We start from the raw sequence: 14,828 nt of genomic DNA, 5'->3' as shown, positions 1-14,828 counted from the left end.
AGCAACTATAAACATGTCGTGTGCTGAGTGACACTTAACATGCCTAGTCATATACCCGAGGGCAGTGTTACATAGTGGAAAGAACACAGATGCTGGGGCCAGACCACCTTACATAAAACTGTCTGCAGAGTAAGGATACAATCTTTATATTTTTCTTAAGGGTTAAAAAGAAAAATGTAAGTAGCATGCATAGACCAAGGCTTGGACCATGTGTGTGTGGTACCTGTAGATAATGGTAATAGTATTAGTTTATCAAATAAGTCTAGAAGAGAAGATTGAGTTCTGTCTAGTTTTTCAAATTCCTTTGACATAGCTTCTTTCCAAAAATTTCCATTTGACATAGCTTCTTTCCAATAATTTCCATTTTTTCCTAAAGGTTGAATTTTCCGAAGTGTGGATAAGTGTGAAATGAAATGGCAGCCCAGAAGGAATAAAGAAGTTTTTCTGAAAATACCAAAGATTGCTCCACAAGCATCAGGACAAGTGGCTCCTCAGGGTGACTAGATGTCCAAGAGAGAGTGAAGAAGGGGGCTCAGAAGCAAAGGCAGAGAAGAGGTCACAAGCCCAAAGGACTTCCAGAAATGGCTTGGGGTGGCCTAGTTAGCCATGTGGGGCAATGGTGGGTGATGATGATCTTTGTCAGAGTAAGAGGCTGTAGCTCTGGGGGAGAGCTAAGGTGATACTATGAGAGAAGGTCATGATCATTACCAAGTAGAAGATGGTAAGAAGCTAATGTCATGGCAAATCATGTTAGTTCACTGCAAGTTTTTTCAAATGTTAAAATAAAATATTTCCCAAGATTACATGAGAAGGTAAATTTTTTTTTTTACTACAATGATCATGGAGTTGGCAATGTTCAAAACTGAACGAATAAGTAAAATGTATAGAACATCTGATCAACAAATAAAGTTTGGTCAAGGGTTGAAAAGAAGGATTATAAAGTCATGAGGGTTATTTCAAGATTTCCAGAACAGGCTAAGGGAAACCACAGCTATCTGCCCGCCAAATACCCACCATTATTTCAAATTCTTTGAGAGTGAAACAGAGTTCACACACACAATCACACACAGGCACGCGTGTGCGCACACACACGCATTCTCCTTACTTCATGTCATGGTTCAGTTATGTAGGTTAATGCTTCTCAAAACAATTGCAAAGTAGAAAGAGAGGAAAGGAGAGTGGAGGGAGGGAAGGAAAATAATTTGCAAACTAGTTTGGGAAATTCTGCTTTAAACAGAATTCAAAAGATTTTTTTTTTTTTTTTTTTTTACTGTGGGGCTTCTTCTTAGAGCCTTTGCACATGTCCAAAATGAGCAGAGTTTGCAAAACACACACAAACTCCCCTCCTCCTGCAAGGATCCTGTGCCTGAGTGTATTTGGGGTTCACTAGCACCAATGGTAGTTAACTGCTTCTTAAAGATCTCTCAGGAGCTGGTCCTAATGACTGAGCTGATGGAAACATTTCTGTGTCAATTACTGCTGAGCAAATACAGAGGTTGCTGGAATGTGATCCTTTCCATCACTCATTTCTTTTTTGTTTAGTCCAGACTGGTGTGCATAATTATGACCAAACGAGACAAACATTTCCAACATGGATATGAAAAGAAAGATGTTTTGCAATTCATCTCTTAATCACATGAGAAGAAAGCTCAAAGTGCACAGGGGTTTAAAGGGACCTTCACAGATGGGAGAGGGAGGAAAGTTGTTCAGATGCTGAAACATCTCTAAAATTCCCTTTCCAACCTCATGTACTCAGGGCCATTCAAACAGACTCCAAGCTGTGCAAGAAAATGAATTGCTCCATCAAGGGTTAAAGCATGCTTAATTGCTCTCCCAACACACACACAAACCACACATTCTGCAGGTGAACATAAAATAGGCTAAGGGTTTCTGCCAGCCTCTATTGTCCAGAGCTCTGCCCTGTATGTTAGTGGTGGCTCAATCATACTGATTCCTCATCCAGCTGCGGACAAAGCCAACTATGTGTCTTGTCCCCTGTGCCCACCTTGGACACGCAGACATGATCTAAAATCTGTCTGCAGCCCTAACCACTGAGGTGCTTTACCCATGTAACATTCTCCTACCTGCCTGTCCTTAAGTCTTAAGAGAAAGGTCATCTACTGTGCTTCCTGGTTTGAATCTTCTCAATCTGCTCATTAGGGATCTTAAATTATGGAGCTCTGCCTAATTCTTAGAGTCCCAAGTCCTGTTTTGTTGTTGTTGTTGTTGTTTGTTGTGTTTTGTTTGTTTTGTAGTTTCATACCAGGGATTGAACCCGGGAGCATTTACCAATGAGCCACATCCCCAGCTCTTTTTGTTTTATATTTTGAGATGTCCTAGGCTAAGTTTCTTAGGACCTCACTAAATTGCTGAGGCTTGTTCTAAACTCGAGATCCTCCTGCCTCAGCCTCCTGAGCCGCTGGGATTACCAGCGTGCACCACCGTAGTCCTGTTTTAGTGTCACTGAATCGCTTACTTTTACAGATGCCCTTTGCTATTGCCTGGGATTGGTTCAAGCTGTTCTTTTCTCTCCAAAACAGCACTGCCCAGTGGAACTTTCTTCAGCAGTTGTAATATTCTGTATCTGTGGTATGTAATATAGTAGCTGCCGGCCTTATCATCTTCCCAAGCAATCACTTGCAAGTCACGTCAGCAACATTTCACATACGCACTGGCCAAAAGTGGGCGTTGAAGAGTCACTTCACTTGGCCTCAAATCTATACATGAATAATGGGATAATTAGTCATGCTTCATAGCAACATTGTTCAGTGTGTTAAATGAGATAGTGCTTGCGAAGTGCCTACCCCAGAGTCAAACACACAGCAAGCGCTCAATGAAAGTTCATTCATTCTCACTTCATCAAAAGGCAAGTCCAGGGACTCAGATGGTTCACATGACTCTGGATTCCTCAATAATGGCTTGCTTATCTCCCCAAACACTAAATCCCATAGGACTTGAAAGGAAAGCCTTGGATCAGTGGTTAGAAACCTCTTTTCCTCCCTGCAACATGCCGCACACTGGCCTCCTCATTCTAGTGCTGGTTTCTGAAATGTCTGGCCTCGATTTCCTTCCTGTGCCCATCAAGGAGCAGCTCCTTTCTGCAGGAGGCGGGAAATGAGACCCATTGTTCATTTGCATTGTGCAACCTTTCCTCAATGAAAAAAAAAAAGTCCTTTAAAGTGTGTAGGTTGAGGCTTCGCTTCCTCTCTCTTAAAAGACCCCAGGGACAGTTGGTCCAGCAGCTGCAGGCCAAGAGGAAGGGAGAATGGGAGGGAAAGGCATTCCAGGGTCCTGCTTCTGCCAGACAGAGAAGCTGATTGGGCCCCTGTGCAATCCAGAGGCCTGATAGAGAGGATTCTAACCCTGAGATGCAGGAAGGACTCTCCTGAACCCCCCATATTCTAAGCTCTGACCTCCCCAAGATTAGTTCAGATTCCAGAGCACTTATCGTTCTTTTAATCTCATAGCCTTCTCTGCCTCTGGGATTCCAGATCCACTCCATATGGAACAAATATTAGTGTTTTCATCAACTAAAACACACACATATATTAACAAGCAAAAATGCAGAAATAATTCATATAGCATTTTTAATGCAGTAGACCTCTTATAGAGCTTGAGTTTCACAAAGAGACCTCACAACAACAAAAAATTCAAAAGTGTTTGGCTTTAGATGTGCCAAAGGAAAGTCACCACACTTGGGACCCCTCCCTCAATGGCTATTGCCCCCTCTTTTCTCTCCACCCTCCTACCTTTATTCAGGCTCTCTTCTTGCCCCCTGCTTCCTTATCTCACAGTCTTCCATGCATCCTCTACCACGTGAAGCCGTTCTGCACCCTCTGATTCCTACTTCTCTATCTGAATTGCTAAATGAATCAAGATGATCAGTTCATGAAGTGGCCTTTCAGTGAACAGAAGTTCCTTTGCCAGAAGATGACAATGATGTTAAACAGCAGCTTTTTTTATTCTGGTGCAAATAGAAAATATAATGGAAATTTAACGCAATCCTCTATTAAGATACTAAAGAACCTTTTAGCTTCTGCACCATGTCCTGGGAGAGCATTACAATGGTTGCGGAATTCCAGCTCCCATTGCATATAAATATATTTAAAGCAAATATTGTTACTAAAATAATACATCATTATAAGATAAATGCTATCATATGGATCTGAAGTGTCCTCCAAAGGCTCATGCATTGAAGGACTTATCCCTTGTCACCAGTTTTCAGAGGTGGAGCTTTTAGAATGTGATTGGATCATGAAGAATCTAATATCATCAATGGATTAGCCATTGATAGATTCATAATTTAATGGGCTATTGGGATATGGTGAAACTTAGGAGATGGGGCCTAGTTTGAGAAAATGGATCCGTGGGGGCATGTCTTTGGGGAATCTGCATTTTGTGTCCCACCCTCTTTCTCTCTCTCCTTGCTTCTAGGATGCTGTGAGGTGAGAAACTTTGCTCCACTACTCATCACTCAATCCCATTCATGATGTTCTGTCTTGACAGGTATCCAAAGTAACAGGGCTAAGTGAACATGGACTAAAATGTATGAAACTACAAGGTAAAATAATCTTTCCCCCTTTACACTGATTTTCTCAGGTATTTTGTTACAGCAAGGGAAAGCTGATTAACACAATATACAAACATGATATTATGATCCACATTAATTATTAAAATGATAATATTATTCAAAGTGAGAGTGAGATTATTTTTATCTGGCTAAATTCCCTTTGGGGAAATCATTTCAGAACTAATTCTCTAATCCCAAAATTTCATAATAAAATCATTACCACTTAAAAATGTTTTCCATAGGAAAACAGTATCATGAAAATCAAGGAATAAAAACAAGTAAGAAAATTGAAGTTGAGAAGTTAGAATACCATAGAGAAAAATCAGCAGGAAGGCTTGCGGGTTACCTGTAGCAAGGGCTGCCCAGGGAAGATGTAGATTCAGCTTTAAATACATGATGTTCTGAAGAATTAACACTGTATGTTTTCCTTTTGTTTAACATGTGGGTAAAATTAAGTTCAAAGAGGGGTAGTGTCTTCCTAACCATTAGTGGCATTGATGAAAAGTCTTTGGAAAAACTCTGTGTGCAGCCCAGGTCTTCTGATTATTAATACAGAAGTTTTCTCTATGATATAAAAGGTTCTGGGGTTATAATGAATTTTCTCCATCCTTGAAGACTAGTTTAGGAAAAAAAAAATCTCATGGCAATGTGCTAATCTGCTCTAATGAGTAGAGAGAGTCATTTTATTTTTCAGTGTATGATGGAAATTTTTAGAATCAGTTTTTCTATTAAAGAAATATAGGCTCAATGTAAAAATTTTAAGAAATATGCAAAGTTAAAGTAAAAAATTAGCAATCTTCCATACCTCTGACACTGTCCTAATCAATGTGAATGATCTAATATCCTCCCTTGTCTACACAATATTTCTTCTTATGCATTTTATATTGTTAAGAACATAGTAACTATATGATCTTGTGTGTTTTATTAGTTACATTATAGCTAAATTCTTTTTTGTAAGTGTTGGGGATTGAACTCAGGGCCTTGTTCCTGTTAGGCAAGCACTCTACCACTGAGCTACATCCGCAGCCCAATATTTCAAAATTCTTCAATTACACCATTTTACCTACATTTATTGAAATTGAATTAATTCAACTATTTTACAACATTGCATATTTATTTCAATATTTTAATTATGATGAACTCCTTTGTGCCCAGAACAGTCACTGTTGCTATTTTTAACTTCACATCTGATGTGAGTTGAATTATGCATCCCCCAAAGATACTGAAACCCTAACCCCTAGAAACTGCGAATGTGACCTCATTTGGAAATAAGGTCTTTGCAGATGATCTCGTCAACAAGTGGTCATAACACTTTGAGGTCACATTTTGTCTCTGTATTGTTGCTGTATTTATGATATGAAATGTCAAGGGAATCACTGAAGTTACCAAGACAAAAAAAATCACTTGAATGATAATTTATTTGAAAAGGTAACTATCAAATACATCTTCAGCCATCAAAAAAAAAAAAAAAAAAGTGGTCATAAGGTGGACCCTAACCCAATACAACTGGTGTCCACATGCAAAGCACCACTTTAGGCACAGAGATAGATATGAGCACAGGTAGAACACCACACAAAGGTGAAGGCAGAACACTTTAGCAAGCCGAGGAATGCCAAAGATGGCTGGCAACCACTGGAAGTCAGAGAGGCCTGGAACTGACTGTCTCGGGCCCTCAGAAGCAATCAACTGTGCGTGCACCCTGCCCTCAGATCTACACCCACAACTGACACAATTGATTTCTACCTTACCATTTCCCCGGTTCATGGTCCCTTGTCATGGCATCCCGTGGGAAGTTAATGCATCACCCTCATAACACATCCTCAGAGGGAATCTTTGGTCAAAGGTTGTGAATATTTTTAAGGGTCTTGATACGTATTTTTTCAGATTGCTTTTCCTAAATGTATGCTGATTTCTAACAGTACTAACTATGAATAAAAAGCTCTGTGGCATTATAATTTCCCCAGAATACTGCAGTTTTGATAAACTTTGCTAATTCATTTGACAGACTCTATCCCATCGATTTTATATTCAAATTTCTTTGATTACCTCTGAGATTAAATACTGTCTATGTTTATTAGCCATTTTGTTTTTTATATTGTGAGCTTTCTTTTTTGTCTATGCCTTTTGAAATTATGTTCACATTTAACTTTTGGAACTGTGGACTTTTTTCCTTTTCCTGTTTGCATGAGTTGTTTTTATAACATGGATGGTAATTCTCTTTCTGCCATACTTAATACCAATATTCTCTAGTGTGTTGTGTTGTTTTTATTTTGCTCCTTAGCTTTTGACTATATATTCTGGTGGCACATTGCTTGAGAACTTTTTAGTGTAACTATGTTAAAATGCTTATTATTTATCCTAAGATGGAATTTTGCTTTAAAATATGGTTATTTAATTAGTTTGGAATGGACATTTTGGGATAGCATGTTGAGTGAGGATATTCTTTGTTCTAATTTATGTTGTGTGCATATGTGAATGTACCACAGTGAATTCTACCTTTATGTAGACTTATAAAGTACGAATTTATAAGAAAGAAAGAAAGGAAAAGAATAGATGGGGGGAGGCCAGTGGAGCAAAGGAGGGAAAACAGGGATGCTGGGGGAAATGGGGAGGGAGGCAGGAGATACTGGGAACAGAATGGAGCAAATCCTATTCATTCCATGCATGAGTGATAATGCAAAAATGGACCCCAATTTTGTATAGATATAATGCACTAATGAAAATATATAGAAATTTTAACAAATTGCTTTAGTAACAAATCACTAACCCAGTACCGCCTGAATCAAATTGTGATTTTTCTTTCTCTTCTGCACATGATAAAACCTTGACTATATATTGCATACACACAGTATGTATGCTCACATTTAAATAAATTTATGCATATGTCTTTTGTGTACATGTATAGCTACATTCATGTATGTGTATCACACCAGCTGTTTCTGCATCTGGGCAATCCATTCTACCTAAAATTCTCTGTCTCATTTGTTTTGTACCATTCTCCTTTAATGATTTAATTTTTTCATCTAATACATGAATTTCAAAAGGAGCTCAGGAAAGATCATTATGAGTATGCTTGGCCTGTTGTTCCAGTTATAGCTGCATCACCCAAAACTTAGTGGATTAAAACAACAATAATCATTTCATCACCCTCTCTCATGGTTTGGGAGGTAATTTGGTCTCAGATGGGTGGATCTCATTTGGGGTCTCTTTGTGGTTAGCAATCACAAGTTGGCTGGGCTGAACTTGTCCATCTGAAGGCTTCCTCACACACTTTTGGTTCCTGGTCTGGGAAGACTCCAATAACTAGAGTTAGAACAGCTGGGGTCTTCAAGAAACTACATCCATGGGTCTCTGCATGTGGTCTCTGCAGCAGGGTACTTCAGGGTGCCTGAATCTCTCACATGGCAGCTTAGACAAAGCATCATGGTAGAGAGAGAGCAGAAACTCTGTCACCTGTTTTGACCCAGCTTCAGAAGTCCTGTGACATCACTTCTGACATAATTTATTTGTGGATGTAATCATTAAGTCATGCCCTGGTTCAAGGGACAGGGAAATAGACTCCAATAGTAATAGGCATGTGGCAAAGTTCTAGAAAATGAACATGGACTTGAGAGCTGTGATTGCAGCCATGTTTTATTCACTATCTGTAAGTTCCACGCAAGCAAAAAGTCCTTCTGACTTCTTTCCTGCTGCATCCTTAATGATGCCTAATGGGCACTCCAAAATGAAATGATAAAACTAATTATCATCCCCCTAGACTGTGAACTGCTGTCTTTGCCTAGACTGTTTTCTCTTTTCCATTAACCACTTGATGGAGTTGTGGTTAAGAACACAGCCTCTAGGCCCACACTGCCTGATTCAGATCCGGGGCCCAGAGCTCATCCTCCTTGGGCTTCAAAATCTTCCTCTGACACCTACTTCATGGGGTAATTTGAGGATGAAATTATCTTTGAGTACAAAACTATCAGACCCCTATTTATTATCCTCAGGGTCATCTTGAGGGTGAAATCCTTAGAGAGGCATTTTATTTTCTTCCAGATTGATCATCAGGTCACTCTTCTAATTCTGTTCTTTATGTCATACAGAGAACCTGGTAGTTTTTTTTAAAATACTTCTATGTTTCCCATTAAACTTGGCATTTCATGAAGGGGGTTGTCTTTTGACTTACTGTCACATCCCTTGCTCTTATCAGAACACACAGCAAGCAAAGCTCCTCCGTACAATAGAAAACTAACATTAAATTAATGAGTGATTGAATAAATCAATGAGCAAACAGCTTCTGGCAGAAAGGGACATCACATTAAGGAAATCATTTGTGATCCTACACTTGCCTGCAGTTACTGGCATTGAGGTGACCCACGATGACTTCCAGTTACAATCAGGTGGAATAGCCATTACCAAGAAAACCTGGGCTAATTCTGTGAGTTTTAGTTATCTCCAGGCTTTTGAGATAAGAATTTGACTGTAGAGACCATCTAGAAAAACACTTGCAATCATAAGACCTCTGCCCACAGGGTCCAGACAGGCACTTCTGATATCATCACGTTAACAGTAGAGTTGGAAAAGAAAAATGAGTGAATTCTCTTTCTTTCTTGATACTCTACAAATAACAACAATCACTGAGTTTTATTGACTTTGATTGTTAATTGGGAGTTTTTTAATGACAGATGAGGCATATACAATTATTATCCTATTTCACAGAGGAAGGACAATGGAGGCTCAGAGAGCAGGTTGTCATTCTGAGGTTGGGTAGCTGTGACATGGTTCAGCCAAGTATGGAAGGCAGTTAGTTCATTTCTAGAGTCTTGCTAAACCACAATGGCATCCTACTCTGTGCAGATCCCTTGTGCTTGTGGGAAGGGAAAGATCCCATAGTAGTCTGGATGGTTCCAAGGGAATGTCGTGCTCATTTTCACCCCAATAGCTGGCATAGCAAGGATTTATTGTATCAATTAATGATTGGATTTTATTTTTGAGACACCTAGCATATAGAATCCAGTCAAGCTTCCAACGAAGCAGGTGCAGACCTGGCATTCTCAATTTTTGAGAAAGACCCCTGTGGACACTCTGATGTGTCCCCAAATAACACACCAATGAAGGCTCTGTTGCTGCAGCTACTGGGAGTGCCATTGGCCAACACCACTACCTGTCAGCCTCATGAACTACGTCTTCAGCTGCCCAAGTGACTCATCTCACCCAAGCACACCTTACCACGGGGCACTGTGAATCTAATGACTGTTTGACACCATAGTCTAAAAGCCCAGCTGGGGACAAATGAAGGTCATTCAAGATCCAGACTTCCTCATGGGGTCATTTGAGGTTGTCTTCAGGGCTGTATTGCAGCTGCAACTTCCCCTCTTTCCTCTCCTGCTTCCCTCCCCTCCTGTCCACAGATGTGGATCCCAAGGACATTATTAATAAACATCCCACTTGGAACGTCTCTGTCTCAGTCTGTGTTCCAAGCACCATAATTGGCAATATAGAGATGACCACTCTCTGAAACCATGTCCGTCACAGCCTGACTTTCACCCAGGGACAACCCATATTCCACCTGCAGGCTTCCCTCTAGCCCAATCAGCATATTCAGTAGCTCCATGAATCTGCTAGAATTTTCCATTTGAAAGTGCCTCTTTCTGTCCTTTACAAAATATTCACCCAATCACCATCATTTATGGTTTCCTTGTTGCCGCAAGAAGCCCTGAGGAGGGTTAGTTCAAATGGTGCCCTGCCACTGACTCTCAGCCGTAGATCAAGGCAACAACTGTCTTGAGTTTGCAGCCAAATATAGTAAAAAATGTTGAATATTTCACCTTCTCGCACCAAAATGGCACTGCGTTAGTAAGTCTATTTCTTTCTCCGCTCCTTGATTTAGTGGCTCCCTCTGGTTTATGAAATATTTTTTTACCCAGGGCCTACTGAAAACATCTTTATAAAATAGAGTTCATCTTTGAACAGGTCACTTTCCTATTGAATTTTAACATTTCAAGAAGGAAAGGGGGAGTGTTTCTGACCCAGATATTCTTTGAACAAGTATTGAAGTAGGTTCCTCAGTGCCAGGATTTAAGCTCCGTTGACAGCCAATGTAATCATCAGCTTGTAAAACAAAAGCTTAAGTTCATGCCTGGATAAAGTACAGTGAACAGTGCTCAAATCAGTCCAGTGATGTGGCGTGAACAATTTTCATTTCTGTCCATGGCCAGAGTGCCAGCTTTGACTTCACACAGTTAGTAAGTGACAAAGCAAAGATGTGAAACAGAGCAGTCTGCACTGCAGGTCCCCGCTCTCTCAACCACATTGCAATTCAACAGATACTCATCAGACATCCAGGATGTGTGTACAAGCATAATGTTTCTGAAACATCTCTGTATACATTAGTTTACAGATAATCTAGTTCTCTCCCTCCTTTTCTGTGTATCAGGGGGAGAGGGACTAGCACGGAAGCTCCAGGAAAAAGGGATGCTTCCTTGAAGGCAGTCTCTCTCTAGAATGAAGAGGAAAGAGATGTGAATTCATTCTTCTTTGGGCAATTAGAGTTAAAGAAATATAGGAGCTGTCCCCTTTGACCCTGGAGGACTTTAGAAGATAGAAGGGCATTGGATAAGGGAAGTGGGGGTTCTAGTCTCTTTCCTCTCAGGACCAAAGTCTAAGCCAGGAAGTTTAGAAACAAAGCAGGAGTTTTGACCTTGCTACCTATTTGGGACATTTGCAGAAGATATCACAGGCTGCCTCCACAATAGCATGGAGATTCAGAATTAATACAGCACAAAAGCATTAGTGGGCCAAGAGAGAGCTCATTGTGGTATTTCAAACCACGCTGGCACCCCTGATGTGTAACAGAAGTTCAGAAGTCTGCAAGGTGAAACGTAGCTGAGAGACCAGAGAGAGGGAGCGGGATTGTTTGTGGACCATCCCTCTGGTCCAGCCCATCCTCATCCCCATTTCGGTGCCGCAGACCCCTTGAAGTCAACTATGGCTTCCATTCCTTTCCTAGCCCTTGCCCTAACCCAGTAAGGACACCTCTGCTGAGCACCCCAACATGGCTGTTGGCAAAGTACTAATCACTGTTGGTAATTTGCTGATAGTTTCTTTTAGAAATACTTACTATGGGATCATCCGCTAAGTGTTTTATACTTATAAACTATTCAATCCTTGGCCACCCCGAGAGCTGGGCGCTATTGTCATCATTCTCATTTTCCAGATGGAGATTCAAGGAAAGGGGAACAGGACGGGTCATAAAGCAACTTACCCAAGATCACACAGGTGGAAAGAGGCAGCCAGACTGCAATTCCAGCACAAGCCCTGTGCCTTGCAGTTTGTGAACACAGCCATGATGCTGTTGTCTCTCCTCAGCAGGACCTGCTCAGGAATAAGCCTGACAAACATCTGTACTCTGTTTTGTTACTTTTACTCTGTAGTAAGTTTCTTGGAAAGTTTACTAAAATGCACATTTCTGGAACCCTCTACAGACTGAATGGGAACTCAGGCAGGTGATTCTAGTGCAAATGCTCCAAGTAACACGCTTGGAGTAGTTCTCCCTGAAACCTCACTACCTTTCTTTCTTTCCTCCTCACTACACAGTCACTAAATGGTTAATATCATGTTCTTGGGACATGAGCTGCTCTATAATCAAGCCCAGTTCCAATAAATTATCACGAAGAATACCCATTAGTTCCAATATCCAGTAAGTGTCCCTTAGCTGTCATGAGGAGATTCTGTTTTGCAAGTCAGGGGCCCTGGGGAATTCCCGACCCTGTGAGAGACGTTCACAAGAGCCCCAAGGAGATATCCACCCACCCGGCCCAGATGATGCGCAGCATCCCTGGGTGTCACATTCACACACCACTGAGCTCCGGTGGCATTCCTGCTCAGCTTCTGGGGATGTGCAAGTAAAGATTTCTGCCTGTTTTCCCTTTGGGAATCCTGAGGTGGCTTCTGTTGATGCGCATTCCCACTCACTGCCTCAGGACAATTTGTCCAGTGAGCTTTCACAGATAAGCTGTAATAGGTCCTAGGGAAGAAAATTTCCAAGAGCTAGGATGGTTTGGGCAATGGCAGGGAGACTGGGAACCCGCATGGGGGTGTGGGTGCCTGGGCCACCCAGTCTTAGCCTTTGCTGAATGAAGAGAGCAAGAGTGGGTTAAGGGTGGAATTGCTTGATGAGGGTGGCATCCCTTAAAATGTCATTCACCCAATAACCAACTGAAACAGGAGGCTCTTCCTAATGCCTTTCTCCCATCCTATCACACCTTCCTCTAGAATTGAATGCCGCAAAAGAATCCCAGAAAAATCACAAAAACTCCAAGAAGAGGCAAAGGCATCGTGAGGACTTCTCACCCTCTTTGCACAGGGGAGAAAACTGAGAGGTCCAGATAGAAGAGGAAGTACTTGAATCTCGCAGTCAATGTCCAGAAAGAACCCATCACTCTCCTCACGCATGCTTTCAGGGTCCATGGGCTCCACAGATGGAAAGAAGCCCTGGCTATTGAGGAAACAAGCTACAGGCAGCAGGTAGGATGGATCCATGACAGAATATTCCTGAAGGAATATCAGACTTGGGAGCAAAATGCTGAGGTTTCTCCAGCACATGGCAGGACCAGATGGCAGTGAACAAAGGCTGGTGGTGACCAAAGGCCAGTGTGAGCCCAAAGGGTGGAACCTCTTGTGTGTAGAGCAAGGATGGCAATCTGAGAGATGCTTCCTGATGGAGGGACTTAAGCCAGTGTCAGGGGTTGTTCTTCCAATGGTGCAAGGCCACTGGACACAAGCAAGAGGGACATGGGGGTATTCAGAAAGGCATGGGGATCAGAATTGAAGCACAAAGTAAGCCTAACCAGGGGGAACTTCCTGACCCATGGAGGGCAACCCTAGCTCTTCGTCTATCTACAGGGTCACTGTGGCTATGAGGTTTTATTAGCAGGAAATAGCAAAAATGACACACTCAGAAATACAAAGATCATCTAGTGTTAACAGCAAAAGTTGGGCAAAGGAGAAAGAGGGCTTTGACTAAAAATAAGGATAAAAAGGAACACAGCAGAACCCATACTAGCACAAGTAACCTTGGAATGACCTTCAGGTTTGGAGTTGAGGGACTTAAACCTTCAAAAGGAAGGATGGCATTGCAAGAGGTGGGTGGGGGGGGCGGGGGGAGATGCCCCAGCTGCAAATGCTGGGAGATGAGACTTTTCTAGAAGTGAAAGGAAGCAATCAAGAATGCCTTGCAGACCAGGAGTGGTCAGTGAGGCTCCAGGGAGGGCACTCCCCCACACCAGGAGAGGGAGGGATCTGCACTTGTCTGGGGCTGGGCCATGGGAGGGAGGTCACTGGCTCAAAGAAAGACTTTGAACATGAGCAGGAGCCTGGGCCGAGGCTGAGCAGAAGAACCAACAGCTAAGGCAGTGATCAGAACGCCAAGGGGCCACACTTCCAAGGGAATGCAGAAATACCAGGAGTGTCAGGGCAGCACCACTCTCCACCCTGGGGTCACCTCACTGTCCTCTTCATCCCTGGGAACACTGACTGAGCTCTCGCTGCCTCCTAAACTCTACAAGCTGCTTTCAGGACATCATTCCACACTGAACTTAAGAGACCAGTACCAGTACACTTTGGGAGCTGAATCTGCTCCGATCCTACATGGGGAGGGTTAGTGGGGGTGAGTGCCCTATTTTGTTCCTGAGTTTCAGAGAGTGACTGGCAGCCGTTCAGACAGCAGGGCATCTGAATCTGGACAGCCATTTTTCATGTTAGGAGTTCACTTGGAGAGGGAGACCTGTGCTGTGTACATGTCCAGTTTATAGGTAGAAAACTAGGGACGGTCCCCACTCTGTACCTGGGCCTGTGGGACTCCAGAGCCTAGTGTGCCGTGCCTTTTCCCTACCTAGTACAGATGGAGATTTTAGGGCTATTTGAAAACTGAGCAGGGGACAGGGATAGGGGTCAGGGAGAGGGATCAGTGAGGGGACAGTAAATCACTAGAAAAAGTCAAGAACATGGGCTGAAGGCAGAGGGCAGACCATTTTGTCGTCTGATATTTTGTCTGAATTTATCTGCATCAAGTACCTCTCAAAGCATCTTTGATTCCACATGTCCTGGGTGTGCCCATAGAAGCCGTCCCAGCTCTCAAAACCATTGTCCATCTCCAACCAACCCTAGTGCGTAAAAAGGAGGAAAAAATACTTTTCCAACTGGCAGAATTCATCAAAATGAATTGGCAACACCTATCAGCCTGAAACAGCAGTTTGCAACTTGCCTGGTAACAAAT

Source organism: Marmota flaviventris, chromosome 2, assembly GCF_047511675.1.
Source record: "Marmota flaviventris isolate mMarFla1 chromosome 2, mMarFla1.hap1, whole genome shotgun sequence".
NCBI lineage: Eukaryota > Metazoa > Chordata > Mammalia > Rodentia > Sciuridae > Marmota > Marmota flaviventris.
The sequence above is the reverse complement of the archived record's forward strand: the minus strand, read 5'-3'. Positions refer to the sequence as shown.